At 46.1% G+C, this 17,946-nt stretch overlaps 1 non-coding gene across 1 annotated transcript; it reads right to left on the reverse strand.

The window, feature by feature from the left end:
* Window positions 1-403: 403 nt before the first annotated feature.
* LOC116527263 lies at window positions 404-520 on the reverse strand. Its single transcript, XR_004258459.1, has one exon. It is a non-coding gene; the product is annotated as a U5 spliceosomal RNA (small nuclear RNA).
* Window positions 521-17,946: the final 17,426 nt, after the last annotated feature.

A 17,946-nucleotide genomic window follows, 5' to 3' on the forward strand; every position in this document is an offset into this window, starting at 1 on the left:
GTTGAGTCATCATTGTATACAGCTGCTTTTGTATTACAGCAGCAGGGCTGAACAGTTGTGGCAAAGACCATATGGCCCACTTTGGGAGGCCGAGGCAGGTAGATCACAAGGTCAAGAGTTTGAGACCAGTCTGGCCAACATAGTGAAACCCCATGTCTACTAAAAAAAAAAGTACAAAAAATTAGCCAGGAGTAGTGGCAGCCACCTGTTATCCCAGCTACTCAGGAGTCTGAGGCATGAGAATCGCTTGAATCTGGGCGGTCCAGGAGCCCCAGGCAGAAGTTTGTCACGGAGATGAAGCTACTGCAGAGACCCCACCAGGGCAATGCCTAACGGAGCTGCAAGAGTGGGGCCACCCCTGAGACCCAACAACTGTAGAGCTTTTTTGTTGTTTTTTTTATTTAGCCTCGTGAAACACAAGGCCTCAAAAAATTGTATAAAGACTCATAACTGTTCCTCTCCACGGAAATCTTTAGTAAAAGGCAAAAGATTTATAGAGCCTGAAGAGAAACCAGAGTATTGTTTGTTTGTTTTTTGAGACAGAGTCTTGCTCTGTCGCCAGGCTGGAGTGCAGCGGCACAATCTCAGCTCACTACACCCTCTGCCTCCTGGGTTCAAGCCGTTTATTAAGTGTGACTTAATTAAGTTGGGGTGCTTAACATCTCATACCATGGCTAATGCAACAGTTTGCATCTCCTTTATTCTTTCATTTCTTCAGCATGCTCCACATCCTAGAATCTGATGAATGTCTTTAAGCATCAGATTTATCATAGCATTTCTGAAAAAAGTCATAATCATTTGTAATAAAATGAGAGATTGATTCCCAGACTATCGAGATGGCATTTCAAAACCCCAAAAGTATAACCCTAATCCAGCTTTTATTATTATTTCTTTTTACTTTTTTTGAGATGGAGTCTCACTCTGTCACCCAACCTCTGCTTCCCAAGTTCAAGCGATTCTTCTGCCTCAGCCTCCCGAGTAGCTAGGATTACAGGGTGCACGCCACCATGCCCAGCTAATTTTTGTATTTTTAGTAGAGACGGGATTTCACCATGTTGGCCAGGCTGGTCTTAAACTCCTGACCTCAGGTTATCCACCCACCTCGGCCTCCCAAAGTGCTGGCATTACAGGCGTGAGCCACTGTGCCTGGCTGAACTGTAGAGTTAATAATTTGCAACTTCAGCCTGGGAGAGTTGAAGGCACGATACCTCAACTCATGAGAGCTTCTGCATGAGCTGAGCCCAGCGGGCACAGCAGTATAGTAGCCCTATACTGCTAGCTCTAGAGGGGCAGGGCTGCTCTAGGCTTTGGGGACCCCACCCTTCCAATGTGTCCAGGTAGCAGCACAGGAAATAAAAGATTATTCTGGAGTCTTAAGATTTAATTTGTCTGCCTTCCAGGGTTTTGGAATTACTTTGGACCTGTTACTTCTTTCCTTTGGCCTATTTCTCCTTTTGAAATGAAAATGTCTGCCGGGAACGGTGGCTCATGCTTGTACGACCAGCACTTTGGGAGGCCGAGGTGGGTGGATCCCCTGAGGTCAGGAGTTCGAGACCAGCCTGGCCAACATGGTGAAACCCCGTCTCTGCTAAAAATACAAAAAATTAGCCAGATGTGGTGGCAGCCACCTGTAATCTCAGCTACTTAGGAACCTGAAGTAGAATTGCTTGAGCCGAGGAGGTGGAGGTTGCAGTGAACGGAGATTGTGCCGTTGCACTCCAGCCTGGGCAACAAGAGTGAAACACTGTTTGAAAAAAAAAAAAAAAAGAAAGGAAGTATCTACCCTATATCTGTCTTACCATTGTATTTTGGAAGCACATCACTTTATTTTTATTATTATTTTACAGGCTTACAGCTGGAGGAAAATTTGCCTCAGGATGAATTGTGCCGTGGGTCTCGCCCATATCTGATTTAGATGAGACTCTGAACTTTAAACTTTTGCGTTGGTCCTGAATCAAGTTAAAACTTTTGGAGCTATTGGGATGGAATGAATGTATTTTGCCTGTGAGAACATGAATTTGGGTAGTCAGGGACAGAATGCTATAGTTTGAATGTATCCAACAAAGCTCATGTATTGGAAACCTAATCCTCAATATAACAATGTGGAGAGGTGGGACCTTTAAGAGGTGATTAGGTCATGATGACTCTGCCTTAATGCATTAATGCGGTTATTGTGGGAGTGGGACTCATTATTACACGAGTGGGTGCCTTCTGAAGAATGAGTTTAGCCCCCTTCCTGCTCTCTGTCACCATGTGATACTTTCTGCCGTTGTTCAAGAGAGCAAGAAGGCCCTCACCAGATGTAGCCCCTGTACTTGGACTTCCCAGCCTCCATAACCCTGAGCCAAATAAATCTCTGTTCATTATAAATTACCTTTTACAGCAGCACAGAATGGATGAAGACAAGTGCCTTTGAATGATTCACCCTGGAGAGAAGAAACTGGTTAAAACTGCAGATTTTTGAGTCTTTCCCAGAGCTCTGAATCTATATCCCTAAATGTCTAAATCTCTGGATATCTAATTTTTAACAACTTTCCTGGTGATTCTTAAGCACATTAAAATTTGAGAGCAGGTCAGTTTCGGTGGCTCATGTCTGTAATCTCAGCACTTTGGGAGGTCAAGTCGGGTGGATCATGAGGTCAGGAGTTCAAGACCAGACTGGCCAACATGGTGAAATCCTGTCTCCACTAAAAAAAATACAAAACTTAGCTGAGCATGGTGGCTTGTGTCTGTAATCCCAGCTACTTGGGAGGCTGAGGTAGGAGAATTGCTTGAACCGGGGCCCGGAGGCAAAGGTTGCAGTAAGCCGAAATCGTGCCACTGCACTCCAGCCTGGGCTACAGAGCAAGACTCTACCTCGAAAAACAACAATAAAAAAATTTAAGAACAGCTGATCTATGTCCAACATCATTTAAACCTGGAAAATATGTACTCATCGACCCTTCAATCAATGTTATTACCTGAGTTTGCCTGATCATAAAAGTCACTAAAGGGCTTGATAAAAATTCACACTCTTGGCTGGGCTTGGTGCCTCATGCCTGTAATCCCAGTACTTTGGGAGGATGAGGCGGGTGGATCACGAGGTCAGGAGATCAAGACCATCCTGGCCAACATGGTGAAACCCTGTCTCTACTAAAAATACAAAAAAAATTAGCTGGGCGTGGTGATGCATGCCTGTAGTCCCAGCTACTCAGGAGGCTAAGGTAGGAGAATTGCTTGAACCCAGATGGCAGAGATTGTAGTGAGCTGAGATCGTGCCACTGCACTATAGCCTGGTGACAGAGCAAGACTCCATCTCAAAAAAAAAAAAAAAAAAGCACATTCTTAGGTCTCTCTGCTGTTGGGAATCATATATGAAACAAAGCCCAAAAATCTACATTTATTTTTTTTGTTTTTTAATTTTTTTATGTTTTTCTTGAGATGGAGTATCACTCTGTTGCCCAGGCTGGAGTGCAGTGGTGTGATCTTGGCTCACCATAACCTCCGCTTCTTGGGTTCAAGCAATTCTCTGGCCTCAGCCTTCTGAGTAGCTGTGATTACAGGGTGCCTGCCACAATGCCCAGCTAATTTTTGTATTTTTAGTAGAGACGGTTTTCACTGTGTTGGCCAGACTGGTCTCAAACTCCTGACCTCAGGTGATCCACCCGCCTCAGCTGCCCAAAGTTCTGGTATTAGAGGTGTGAGCCACCGCACCCGGCTGAGAATCTACATTTAAATGCAGTTGTTAAATGTTCTAAGTAACTACACACATTTATCTGTTTTGTGGAATTACTGGAATATAGATCAGTTAAATTTTCAATAGCTTTAACCCAATATGATAATTTTAGGTTTTGAATGGCAGTTTATTTTAAGCCATTGCTTCTGGAAGAATTTAATGTGATCCAGTGTTGGATTTTTCTTTCACTCATAGAGACAAGAATAAAGATAATAGCTATGGCATTTAGTGAGCACTAACTATGTGCCCACTGCTTGATCCTCATCAAACCCTCTGAGGCATGGACCACTGTACTACTGCCATCCCCATTTTATGGAGAAGATACTGAGGCAAAGGGGGGTTAAGTACCTTGCTAGGCACGGGCAGCTATTGACGCTGTAAAGCTGGGGTCCTGAACCACTCTTGTAAACAATGCGACACTGCGTATCTGGACTCCAGACCAATTTCTCTGATGCTCAGCATTTGCCTGCATTAAATGTACTTTTGTGAAATATATTTTTTTTTTCTTTTTTGAGGTGGAGTCTCGCTCTGTCACCCAGACTGGAGTGCAGTGGCCCAATCTCAGCTCACTGCAATCTCCGCCTCCTGGGTTCAAGCAATTCTCCTGCCTCAGCCTCCCACGTAGCTGCGATTACAGGCAGCCATCATGATGCCTGGCTAATTTTTGTATTTTTAGTAGAGACAGAGTTTCACCATGTTGGCCAAGCTGGTCTTGAACTCCTGACCTCAGGTGATCTTCCCGCCTTGGCCTGCCAAAATGCTTGGATTACAGGCATAAGCCACCGTACCTGGCCAAAATATATTTCTTGTATAAAAGAGAATGTTTTCATTGTGCTGTGTTCTACTCATGGCTAAAAGTTTCATAAAATGGGCTTTGTTCTTTTTTCTTCTTCTTCCTCTTCTCTAGAGCAATTAGAAAGAAAGAGCATTGTTCTTAACCCAAAGAGGCCTCTTCTAAAAATTTCTATATCAGCAAAACTAATTAAATTGGAAAATATCACCAACTAAATAGATAAAACAAGGTAAAGCGTTTTGCTAATTATTTTTGAATAATTTATTTTCGGGCTCCCTATGACTTATTGAGGATAAGATACTGGGAAGTCTCTAATTAGGGAGTTTTACATTCTGGGCAACAGAGTGAAACTCCGTCTCAACAACAACAAAAAGGAAGAAGAAAGAAGAAGAAATAGAAGAAGAAATGGTTTCTGAGTGGCCATGAAGAGTAGGAAGAAAATCCAACTTACCTCTTGCTGGGTCTACGGGGAAAATGTTGATTAAGGCAGACAAGGTCTTCTGAGAGAGACTGGGTTTGGTGAGTAAGAGATTTGAAAAGCTAGAAGCAAAGGAAGATACTGAAGTTACCCTTACTGTGCTAATATATAACCCCAAAACTCTGGGCGCTTAAAATAACAATCTGTTTTTTTTCATGGTCTGGGAGTTGGCTGGGTTCAGGTGGGTGATTTTCGCTTGGGGTCTCTCATGCTGTTGCAGTGGCTGGGGCTGGAGTTATTGCAAAGCCTTCTTCAGTCTCCTGTCTGGCAACTGATGCTGGCTGTCATCTGAAACCCGTGCTGGGTCTGTGAATTGAAAGATCAAAATGTGGCCTCTCCCTGTGATCTTGGTTTCCTCACAGCATGGCGACTGGGTGAAAGGGCAAGCATCCCAGGAAGACCACGGACAAATGGTGTCACCTTTTATGACCTACCTTGAATCACTTCTGCCAGTCACAGACCTTCTCGAATTCCAGGGGGAGGAGCACAGACCTGACCTCATCATGGAGCAATGTTAAGGTCATGTTTGAAGAAGCACATGCTATTATTATTGTTATTATTGTTACTCAGAGGGGCCGGGTGCGGTAGCTCACGCGTGTATTCTCAGCACTTTGAGAGGCCAAGGCAGGCAGATCACCTGAGGTCAGGAATTCAAGACCAGCCTGACCAACATGGAGAAACCCCAACTCTACTAAAAATACAAAATTAGCCGAGCTCGGTGGTACATGCCTGTAATCCCAGCTATTCGGGAGGTTTTGGTGAGCTGAGATCGCAGCATTGCACTCCAGCATGGGCAACAAACAACAAAGAAACAGAGGGAGTCTTGCTCTGTCACCCAGGCTGGAGTGCAGTGGTACAATCTTGACTCACTGCAACTTCTGCCTCTCAGGTCAAGCAATTTTCCTGCCTCAGCCTCCCGAGTAGGTGGGATTACAGGTGCCTGCCACCACGCCCAGCTAATTTTTGTACTTTTAGTATAGATGGGGATTTACCATGTTGGCCAGACTGGTCTCAAACTCCTGACCTCAGGTGATCTGTCCACCTAGGCCCACCGCAAAGTGCTGGGATTACAGGCAGAAGCCACTGCAGCCAGCACATGCTATTAGAAAAAAGTCAGAAAACAGCCAGACGTGGTGGTTCACACCTGTAATCCTGTACTTTGGGAGGCCGAAGTGGGCAGATCACTTGAGGTCTGGACTTTAAGACCAGCCTGGGAAACATAATGAGACCCCCCCCATCTCTATAAAAATTAAAAATTAAAAGTCAGAAAACAACAGATATTGGTGAGGATGCAGAGAAAAGGAAATGCTTATACACTGTTGATGGGAATGTAAATTAGGACAACCATTACAGAAAACAGTACAGAGACGTCTCACAGAACTAAAAATAGAACTGTCATTCAGCCAGCAATCTCACTACTGGGTATCTACCCAAAGGGAAGGAAATCAATATATCAAAAAGTACCTGTACTCATACGTTTATCACAGCACCATTCATAGTAGCAAAGGTATGGAATCAACCTAAGTGTCTGTCAGCGGGTGACAGACACTTAGGTTGATTCCATACCTTTGCTACTATGAATGGATAAAGCAAATATGGTACATACACACCATGGAACGTGACTCAGCCACAAAAAGAATGAAATGATGTCATGAAATCATGTCTTTTCCAGCAGCATGGATAGAACGCCATTATCCTCAGAGAAATAACTCAGAAACAAAGTCACATACTGACTGTTCTCACGAGTGGGAGTTAAAAAATAGGTACACAGGAGAAAAAATAGACACTGAAGATTCCAAAAGATAGGAGGAGGGCGAAGGGTGAATATTCTCCTACTTAGTACAGTGTTCACTATTTGGTCATGGCTACACTCAAAGCCCAGACCTCAGCGCTCCACAATAAGAGAACCTGCACCCATACCCTCTAAATACATCAAACATTTTTTCTGTTTTATTTACTAAAAAATTCAACTGATCGGGTGTGGTGGCTCACACCTGTAATCCCAACGCTTTGGGAGGCCAAGGCAGGTGGATCAACTGAGGTTGGGAGTTCGAGACCAGCCTGACAATATGGCAAAACCTTGTCTCTACTAAAAATACAAAAATTAGCTGGCCTGTGGTGATGTGCACCTGTAATCCCAGCTACTTGGGAGGCTGAGGCAGGAGAATGGCTTGAACCAGGGAGGCGGAGGTTTCAGTGTGCTGCTATCAGGCCACTGCACTCCAGCCTGGCTGGCAGAGTGAGACTCCATCTCGGGGGGGAAAAAATCAACTTTTGGCTAAGCACAGTGGCTCATGCCTGTAATCCCAGCACTTTGGGAGGCTGAGGCAGGCAGATCACTTTCGGTCAGGAGTTTGAGACCAGCTTGGCCAACAGGGTGAAACCCAGTTTCCACTAAAAATACAAAAATTGGCCAAGCATGGTGGTGCACACCTGCAATCCCAGCTACTCAGGAGACTATGGCAGGAGAATCACTTGAACCCAGGAGGTGGAAGTTGTAGTAAGCTGAGATTACTTCACTGCATTTCAGTCTGGGTGACAGAGCAAGACTCTGTCTCAAAAAGAAAAAAAAAGTCAACTTTTATTTTATTATTTTTGAGACAGGGTCTCACTCTGTCACCCAGGCTAGAGTACAGTGGTGCGATCATGGCTCACTGTAGCCTTGACTTCCTGGGCTCAAGCAATCCTCACCTCAGCCTGCTGAGTACAGGGGACTACAGGTACATACCACCATGCCTGGCTAAATTTTTTCTTTTTTTTTTTGAGATGAAGTTTCACTCTTGTTGCTCAGGCTGCAGTATAATGGCACGATCTTGGCTCGCCAAAACCTCCACCTCCCAGGTTCAAGTGATTCTCCTGCCTCAGCTTTCTGAGTAGCTGGGATTACAGGCATGCATCACCACACCTGGCTAAATTTTTGTATTTTTTTGTAGAGAGGGGGTGTGGCCACGTTGCTTAGGCTGGTCTGAAACACCTGAGCTCAAGTGATCGACTCACCTCAGCCTCCCAAAGCGCTGGGATTACAGGCATTAGGTAGAAAGAACGTTAGAGTTTAAGGTTTCAGAAATCTAGCCGTCCAAAAGATCACAAGGGCCATTCGTGTGACAGCTTAAGGGGAGTGGAAGCAAAGGTCATGAGAGCTGAGGAAGACATGGGATGGTGAGTCAGGCGAACTGCATGCTCGTCCACGTGGACGATGACATCCTCAGGAAAGCAGAACGACTTCAGAGAACAGAGGACAAAATAAGATGTCATTTTTTTTTTTTTTAAGAGGGTGTTTCTCTGTGGCCCAGGCTGGAGTGCAGTGGCTCGATCATAGCTCACTGTAGCCTAGAACTCCTGGGCTCAAGCAATCCTTCTTCCCCAGCCTCCTGAATAGCTAGGGCTACAGCATGTGCCACCACGCCTGGCTAATTTTGTATTTTTATTTTTTGTAGAGATAGGGACTTGCGATGCTGCCCAAGCTGGTTTGTGACTCCTGGCCTCAAGTGATCCTCCCACATTGGCCTCCCAAAGCATTGGGATTACAGGCATGAGCCCCTGTGCTCCACACAAAACACTCTGTTTTTTTTCTTTTCCCTTAGACGGAGTTTCACACTTGTTGCCCAGGCTGGAGTGCAATGGTGCAATCTCAGCTCACCGAAAACTCCGCCTCCTGGGTTCAAGTGATTCTCCTGCCTCAGCCCCTTGAGTAGCTGGGATTACAGGCATGTGCCACCACACCCGGCTAATTTTGCATTTTTAATAGAGACAGGGTTTCGCCATGTTGGTCAGGGTGGTCTTGAACTCCTGACCGCAGGTGATCTGCCTGCCTTGGCCTCCGAAAGTGCTGGGATTACAGGCATGAGCCACCATGCCCAGCCTAGAAAACACTTTTTTAAAACTTTTCATCTTTTTTTATCTGGAGCGGTGAAATAATCTCTGTGGTGAGGACTTCCTTTTTATTTGGGAAAAGATGTTTGCTGTGGGTCTATTGTTTGTACAAAGTTACTAACAACTAACACTTTTTGACTGTCCATTCATTCATTCATTCAAAATATATATACTGGGGCCAGGCACGGTGGCTCATGCCTATGATCCCAGCACTTTGAGAGGCCGAGTTGGGTGGATCACTTGAGATCAGGCGTCTGAGACCAGCCTGGCCAACCGGTGAAACTCCGCTTCTACCAAAAAATTAGCCAAGTGTGTTGGCTACTTGGGAGGCTGAGGCAGGAGAATTGTTTGAACCTGAGAGGCAGAAGTTGCAGTGAGCCGAGATCACACCACTGCACTCCAGCCTGGGCAACTGAGTGAGGCTCCATAGTAAAAATAAACAAAAAAAAAGAAAGAAAAAAAAAATACCCACAATGAGAGCCCTCTATAGAGTCACCAAAAATCCTAAAACTGAAAGCACTAACAATGCGAAAGATTGGGAGGATGTGGTGTAACAGATTCATGTAGCTCTAATGGGAGTTTACCTCGGTACACCCACTTTGGAAAACTGGTAGTGTGGTGGTGGTGGTGGGAACACGCTCAGATCTCCTCATTTTATTTTATTTATTTTATTTTCTTAAAGACAGAGTCTTCCTCTGTTGCCCAGGCTGGAGTGTAGTGGCACCATCTCGACTCCGTGCAACCTCTGCCTCCTGGCCACAAGCAATTCTCCTGCCTCAGCCTCCCAAGCAGCTCTACGGGTGCCCACCACTATGCCTGGCTAATTTTGTATTTTTAGTACAGACAGGGTTTCACCGTGTTGTCGAGGGCAGTCTCAAACTCCTGACCTCAAGTGATCCACCTGCCTCAGCCTCCCAAAGTGGTGGGATTACAGGTGCGCACCTGTAAGAGAACATACTGGCTGGGTGCGGTGGCTCACACCTGTAATCCCAGCACTTTAGAAGGCTGAGGTGGGCAGATCACAGGGTCAGGAGATCGAGACCATCCTGGCCAACATGATGAAAAGCTGTATCTATTAAAATACAAAAATTAGCCGGGTGTGGTGGCGCACGCCTTTAGTTCCAGCTACTAGGGAGACTGAAGCAGGGGAATCGAATCTCGGAGGCGGAGGTTGCAGTGAGCCGAGGTTGTGCCACTGCACACCAGCCTGGGTGACAGAGTGAGACCCTATTTAAAAAAAAAAAAAGAGAGCCTACTGCAAGAGGTCTAAGAGGTCTGGCCAAGACACTCCATCTTCTACACACTTGGGCCCATCACAGGCTTCATCCTGAGGCATGCTTTTCCCAGGCTGCACCAGCCAATGACTCTGCATGCCAGGGATTCCGGATTCAGGCCATTCCTGCCTTACAAACTGCTCCTATGTGGACAGTCTGCTCTGGGCTCTCTGCAGAACTCTCAAACAGTTGTCAGACCTGCATTGTGGTCAGTATGCTCTCCATGAATATTATTTTTGCTTATTTTATTTTATTTTAGATAGGATTTGGAGTGCAGTGGCTCGATCATGGCTCATTGTAGCCTCCACCTCCTGGGCTCAAGCAATCTTCCCACCTCACTCTCACCAGAAGCTAGGACTACAGATGCATACCACTATGCCCAGCTAATAATTTTATGTTTTTTATTGACACAGGGTCTCGCTGTGCGCCCAGGCTAGTCTTGAACTCCTGGCCTCAAGTGATCCTCCTGACTTGGCTTCTCAAAGTGCTGGGATTATAGGCATGAGCCACTGTGTCCATCCATGGCTTTTAAAACATTTTTTATTTTTTAAAATTTTTATTATTTTTGAGACGGAGCCTCGCTCATTCTGTCACCCAGGCTGGAATGCAGTGGTGTGATCTCAGGTCACTGCAAACTCCCCTTCCTGAGTTCAAGTGATTCTCCTGCGTCAGCCTCCCAAGTAGCTGGGATTACAGGTGCCTACCACCATGCCAGGCTAATTTTTGTATTTTTAGTAGAGGGGGGTTTCACCATGTTGCCCAGGCTGGTCTTTAAGTCTGGACCTCAGGTGATCTGCCTGCCTTGGCCTCCGAAAGTGCTGAGATTACAGGCATGAGCCCCCTCACCCGGCCCATCCATGCTTATTCTTGCCCCCACTTTCCTTCATTCTTCACAGGCTTTTTTTTTTTTCCTGTCAATCTCTTGCACATCAAATTCCACCTTGGCATCTGTTTCTTGTGTTATGGAACTGAATCGGGATGAGCTCACCTGGTTCCTCCTTTGTTCATTGTACTCTCACAGCACAATGGCTGCTGAGAGTACCCTTACTGCAGTCCAGGAAGTTTTGCACAGGTTGAACCCAAAGTGCCTGGAGGTGGTGGTGGGAAGATCAGGTCATAGGAGGGTGGCTCAGGAGCCCCAAGCATTGGCCAGGGGTGATTTAGATTGTGTCTGAAATATCAAGTGATAACGACGAAAAAGGGAAAAAGGATGGCAACTGATTGCCATCCCAGAGGGAGCGGCCAAGGACTCACCCAGCCACCCACAGTGAGATCCTTCCTAAGTAATCCGGGTAACGGCTCCCTTAAGTCCCTCCCGCCCGGGACCCGCCCCTCACCCCGGGACCCGCCCCTCACCCCGGGACCCGCCCCTCACCCCGGGACCCGCCCCCTCACCCCGGGACCCGCCCCCTCACCCCGGGACCCGCCCTTCACGTGCCGCGACGCACCGCCTCAGTCTCTGTCGGCCAATCCGGCCTCCTCGGCGGTTGCGCGCTCCTTCCCCTCCCTCCGTGCCTTGCGCGCCTTCCCAGCTTCGCCCGCCTCCTTTCGGGGCGGTTGGGCCGCGCGCCCGTGGGGGCGGGGCCCGGAGCTAAAGACCACGCCAATGGGGCGCGGACTGGGTCCGGCCGACGGACGGCGGCGGCTCAGGTGCACGCGGAAGGAGGCCTCGGCCGCGGAGGGGTGAGATGCAGGCGCCTCTCCTCCTGAGAGCGTGGGTGCCGCGGTGGGAGCGGGTGGCCCGGTAAGCCGTGTGCGCCGCCGGGATCCTGCTCTCCATCTAGCCTACCACGTGGAGCGGGAGAAGGAGCGGGACCCTGAGCACCGGGCCCTCTGCGACCTGGGGTCCTGGGTGAAGTGCTTCGTCGACTTTGCCTCCAGGTAGCCGTTGGGGGTGGGCCGGGAGCAGCCGCGCTGGGCGAGGGCGGAGGCTGGGGGTGGCGAGCGCGCGGCGGGAGCTCGGGCCTGGGCGGTGGGACCCGACCGCGGAGGAACGGACTGGATCAGAACCCGGGACGGGCGGGGTTCGCGCTGGGCTGGAGCGCGAGGGTCTGAAGAGGGTCCCGGCCAGGCTGACAGGTTTTCGGGTTCTCGGGAGGCGGGCCGGGGGTGCGGGACCCTGTCTGCCGCACCTGCGAGGCCAGCGGCCACCTCTTGTCACCCCATCGCTGCAGCCGAAGCTTTGGGGCCAGCGCGGACTCGGGGGTTGCGTTTCCCGTTGTCTTTCTGGCGCTAGGACAGGAGTTTCCGTGGTCAGGCTTCTTTGTACTCCAGCGCTAGTGAGAATTTGCAGCCTTACTGGGACGGTGGCATTTCGGGCAAACAGGAGTTTGACCCTACTCTGGAAGAAGATACCGGCACTTAACAAATCTGATTTCTTGGATTTCCCCTCGTATATTTCAGTGTGCCAGGAGGGGGAGATGGTCTGAGTTTGGGTCTGAGTTTAAGCTTCATTGGAGTAAAGGACAAGTATGTTACCTGTATGGTGGTGGTTTAGGCGTTAGGATGACTTGTAAACGTTGTTGCTTATTAGTGTAATAGGATACTCACAACAGATTAAAAACACATGCTTTGCTAAACTTGAGCGGTTGGTTTGTTACTGATCGTTTTATTTATTTTTAATGTTGTAATTAGTTTGTTAACGTTTTAAGGCATTAAATTTTCCTAGGCAAGTTACTTTGAAAAAGGGAGGAATTTACATTTTATTTTATTTTATTTTTTTTTGAGACGGAGTTTCACTCTTGTTACCCACGCTGGAGTGCAATGGCACGATCTCGGCTCACCGCAACCTTCGCCTCCTGGGTTCAGGCAATTCTCCTGCCTCAACCTCCTGAGTAGCTGGGATTACAGGCACGCGCCACCATGCCCAGCTAATGTTTTGTATTTTTAGTAGAGACGGGGTTTCACCATGTTGACCAGGATGGTCTCGATCTGTTGACCTCGTGATCCACCCGCCTCGGCCTCCCAAAGTGCTGGGATTACAGGCTTGAGCCACCGCGCCCGGCCGGAATTTACATTTTAAAGGTGGCTGGTTTGTTTTTTTTGGGGGGGGGGGATTAAAAACAAGTTGAAGGAATGATTTCAGAATTGATAGGTTACGATTTTAATAGAGATTATATCTAATATTTAGATATTTGTTAACAGTAGTCACATTTGAGCAATTTCTCCCCCTCCTGTTGATTGGTAAATTGGTATGTAGACAGAAATGTATAGCTCACTAGTTTATTTCGACTCACATGTTGTTGATTATATGAACAAGGTAGCACTGGAGTTTGTCTTATTATTGGTTACAAGCTTCAGGGTGCGGTTCTTTCCACTTAGCCTTCTCATGGACCAGATACTCTCTGATTTGCTCTTCAAATCCTGTAGCTTTTTACAGGGAAAATAATTATCACATGGCCAAATGAAACATTTTGAAAATGCATTTAAAATGTAGGTATCAGTTTACAGGGGAAAATACATAGATGCGACAAAAAGCTTACATTTGTTGTTGGCGGTTATTCTGAACCAAGGTAACAGGCTGATTAGACTCTCAGATACCCTTTGAGAAACATTAAGTGTCTTTCATGCACCATTTTTGTTATTTCCACATTGGGAAAGGACTTTTAAACTCATAAGTGCCTTCCACCTGAAGTTAGTTGATTGAAGAAATATGTAAGGAAAACATTATGCGGCAGCACATTTCACGTATTTAAGAAACAAGAACTAAAAATAACTTTTGATCCTAGGTTAATATGGAATTTAAGCAGAATTATTACCAATTTTAGATGTTTTTTGAAACAAGTAGTCTAAAATAAATGGACCTTTTAACATGGGGCATGGAAGGAGTACTTTACTGTTTGCTTAAGTTCTTAAAATTGACTTTTTTTTTAAAGAACAGAACTTTGAATCATTTAATAAGCATACACTCTAAATATTCTCATAGTTATATATCCTGCAAGAGCTGTGTGTTTGTGCATCATAAAACATCAAGAAGTATATTAAAAGCATATGTAAGTACATGTAAGACTAAAGGTAACTGGATCTCTTTATAGTTTAAATGTGAATTTAATATGTTGTGACTGAAAGTGTTGTTTCAGTGTGTAGCTGTGGACTTAAAATAGTTTAACTTAGATGCTTGTTAAAGGATAGGTAAAAATAAGATATGCTAATAAGGAGTAAAGAGCTTACTTGCTAACTATACAGTGAAATTATTTTAAGAAATTTGTTCAGTTTGATCAGCCTGTTTATAAACTATTTCCAAAATAAGTTGACCTGTAAATTAATTTGTTAAATGAGTAGTTTATTAACTACTTGATTTTTGCAAGTAGTTTATAAACAGGCTGATCAAAATCACATATGTATATATACATATATAGACTAATTTTCTTTTGGAAGTAGGTGGACAAAACGTTGAAAGTTTTTGTCAAGCTGAAAGAGACTTTAAATGAAAGCTGATTACTGGACACCTCAAGTTAGTTTCTTTTGAGTAGTGATTGCCATGTAGCAGTACTACTGAAATATATGACTCTTAGGAAAAGAAAGTTTGAGCCCAGGCCAGGTGTGGTGGCTCATGCCTGTAATACCCCCACTTTCGGAGGCCAAGGCAGGCGGATCACCTGAGGTCAGGAGTTTGAGACCAGCTTAACCAACATGGAGAAACCCCGTCTCTACTAAAAATACAAAATTAGGTGGGTGGGCATGGTGGTGCGCGCCTGTCATTCCAGCTATTCGGGAGGCTGAGGCAGGAGAATTGCTTGAACCCGGGAGACAGAGGTTGCGGTGAGCCAAGATCACACCATTGCACTCTAGTCTGGACAACAAGAGCGAAATTCTGTCTCAAATAAATAAATAAGAAAGTTTGAAGCCACCTGGCTCACGCCTGTAATCCCAGCACTTTGGAAGGCTGAGGTGGGTGGATCATCTGAGGTCAGTAGTTTAAGACCAGCCTGACCAACATGGAGAAACCCCGTCTCTACTAAAAATACAAAATTAGCTGGATGTGGTGATACATACCTGTAATCTTAGCTACTCAGGAAGCTGAGGCAGGAGAATTACTTGAACCTGGGAGGTGGAGGTTGTGGTAAGTCGAGATCGCACCATTGCACTCCAGACTGGGCAACAAGAGTGAAACTCCATCTCAAAAAAACCGAAAAAATGTTTGAGCCCAGAGAACAGATGAAAAAAATTCGAAGAAAGTTCTCTTCCAGGATCCAGGGTCAGCATGTGGTTTTGGATTGCTTATACTCAACTTTATTCTCATTTCACAATCCCCAGATGTCCTTATCCAAACAGAATAAGGTAGAGGTTAAAGAGAGAATCTTGGGGGGTATGTGTTATCTGTGTATAAAGCCCCCTATTATTTTGGGGCCATATTGATGTAAAGGGCCAGACTTTTAGATTTCTAAAGAAATATTTCCCCAAAATTAGGAGGCTACAATAGAAATGCTGATTTTTTTTCTGAGACGGAGTCTTGCTCTGTCGCCAGGCTAGAGTGCAGTGGCATGATCTCAGCTCACTGCAGGCTCTGCCTGCTGGGGTCAAGTGATTCTCCTGCCTCAGCCTCCTGAGTAGCTGGGATTACAGGCACGTGCCACCATGCCCAGCTAATTTTTGTATTTTTAGTAGAGACACGGTTTCACCATGTTGGCCAGGATGGTCTCAGTCTCTTGACCTTGTGAGCCACCGTGCCTGGCCTGATTTTTTATTTCTACCAGGTACAACCAATAAAAACAAATAACACACCACCATCTCCTGTCACCATCATTTCATTTAACAAAAGGATATTTTTACTCAAACAATTCAAAAGAACAGAATATTTCATAATAAATGTTATTTTTTAATTTTTTGAGATGGAGTCTTACTCTCACCAGGCTGGAGTGTGATTGCACAATCTTAGCTCACTGCAGCCTCCATCTCCTTGGTTCGAGTGATTCTTCTGCCTCAGCGCCCTGAGTAGCTGGGACTACAGGTGCACACCACCACGCCCAGCTAATTTTTGTATTTTTAGCAGAGACGGGGTTTCACCATGTTGGCCAGGATAGTCTTGATCTCTTGACCTCATGATCTGCATGCCTCGGCCTCCCAAAGTGCTGGGATTACAGGCATGAGCCACTGCACCTGGCCAGAATAAAAGATCTTTAAGTGGAATCATTTAGTTATATTAAAAAGTTTAGTTTCAGACCAGCCTGGCTTACACGGTGAAACTCTGTCTCTACTAAAACTATAAAATTAGCTGGGTGTGGTGGCATGCACCTGTAATCCCAGCTGCTCTGAAGACTGAGGCAGGAGAATCACTTGAACCCAGGAGGCAAAGGTTGCAATAAGCAGAGATGGTGCCATTGCACTCCAGCTGGGCTACAAGAGTGAAACTCCGTCTCAAAAAAAAAAAAAAAAAAAAAGTTTTGTGTTCTTACTTTTCCCCATTTTCCCAAAAATCAGTGAAAATTCTGCTGCAAACTTACACCAGCCTGACAGCTAACACTAAGTTAGCCCTCCCTGCCTCCTTGGTTTGGTATACTGAGCTCAAATCTAAGGAATTTGGGGGGGGGGGGGGGGGCTTCCATCTCTCCCAGTTCTTAGATTTGTGGCTTTATCCTCATGGTGCCTCAATTTCTTATGTTAAATAGGGATTTTTACACCTACTTAGGGCCTAGCTCACACCTGGAATCCCAGCACTTTGGGAGGCTGACACCTGGCAGATCTCTTGAGCTCAGGAGTTTCAGACCAGCCTGGGCAACAGGGCAAAACCCTGTCTCTACAAAAAATACAAAAATTAACCAGGCATGGTGGCGCATACCTTTAGTTCCAGCTTCTTGGGAGGCCGAGGTGTGAGGAGCACTTGAGCCCACGAGGCTGAGGTCACTGTGGAGTGAGCCATGATGGTGCCCCTGCACTCCAGCCTGGGTGGTAGAGAGAGATCCTGTCTCAAAAAACAAAGTAACCTACTTTGTCGGATGAATGTTAGGATGAAAAGTGACTACATGTCCGTTCTGAAATAACGTCTGTTCTCAGTTACAGCTGTTACCATTGATTGGAGATGTTTTTTTTTCAGTGTTGGATAATAAATGCCTTTAAGTATAATAAGTTTCTTATATATAGTCGTTTATATGTTTAAACATTAATTGTTTTAATGTATTTTATTGCTGACTTCATGGCATAGCATAAAGATGTGTTCATGTAGGGCCGTAGGGGCCCCAAAGGGTCATGGGGTGTCCCTTATTCTGTGCTGAGGTGCAGGATCTGAGAAGTAAAGAGACAGGACACTGAAGAACTGGTGAAGAGCCTCTGGACTCGGGAGGCCACGCCACCTGTGAGCGGAGATCGGCAAGGGCTCCCCAATGCCCGGAAGCATCTGTATTTATTAGGTAGAATTGGGGGGCAGGGTCGTAGTGAGGTCATCATCTATAGGCTTAGTAATAGGGCATACATAATCACGTGAGTCACAAGCAAGGGGGCCACCCCATTATGTCACTTGGGCAGAGAGGTGGGCCGTGCGCAGTAGGGGGCCGTGCTGTGTGCAGTAGAGAGTCATGTACAGAAAAGGGGTCCACCCCAATTAGGTCACCGAGGCAAGGAAGTGGGCTTTGTGCAACAGGTGTTGTGCGTAACACTTCTTATCTGGGGGCTGGAGGCTTCAAAGGATTTCTAATAGGAGGATACTGTAAGCTTAATGAAGTGGGAGCTGACAAACTTGTGCTCTTCTCTTAAGGTATTTATGGGAGGATGATTTGAGCTAGCACAGAAGCGGGAAGAGACTGACAGGGTGTACAGCCGCCGTGACTGGCCACACCAGAGGGCTTCTTCTCCCTCGGTTATTTCCAGGATCTCAGGC

This window comes from Sapajus apella, unplaced genomic scaffold, assembly GCF_009761245.1.
Source record: "Sapajus apella isolate SASKATOON/1434 unplaced genomic scaffold, GSC_monkey_1.0 scaffold53, whole genome shotgun sequence".
In the NCBI taxonomy this organism is placed as follows: domain Eukaryota; kingdom Metazoa; phylum Chordata; class Mammalia; order Primates; family Cebidae; genus Sapajus; species Sapajus apella.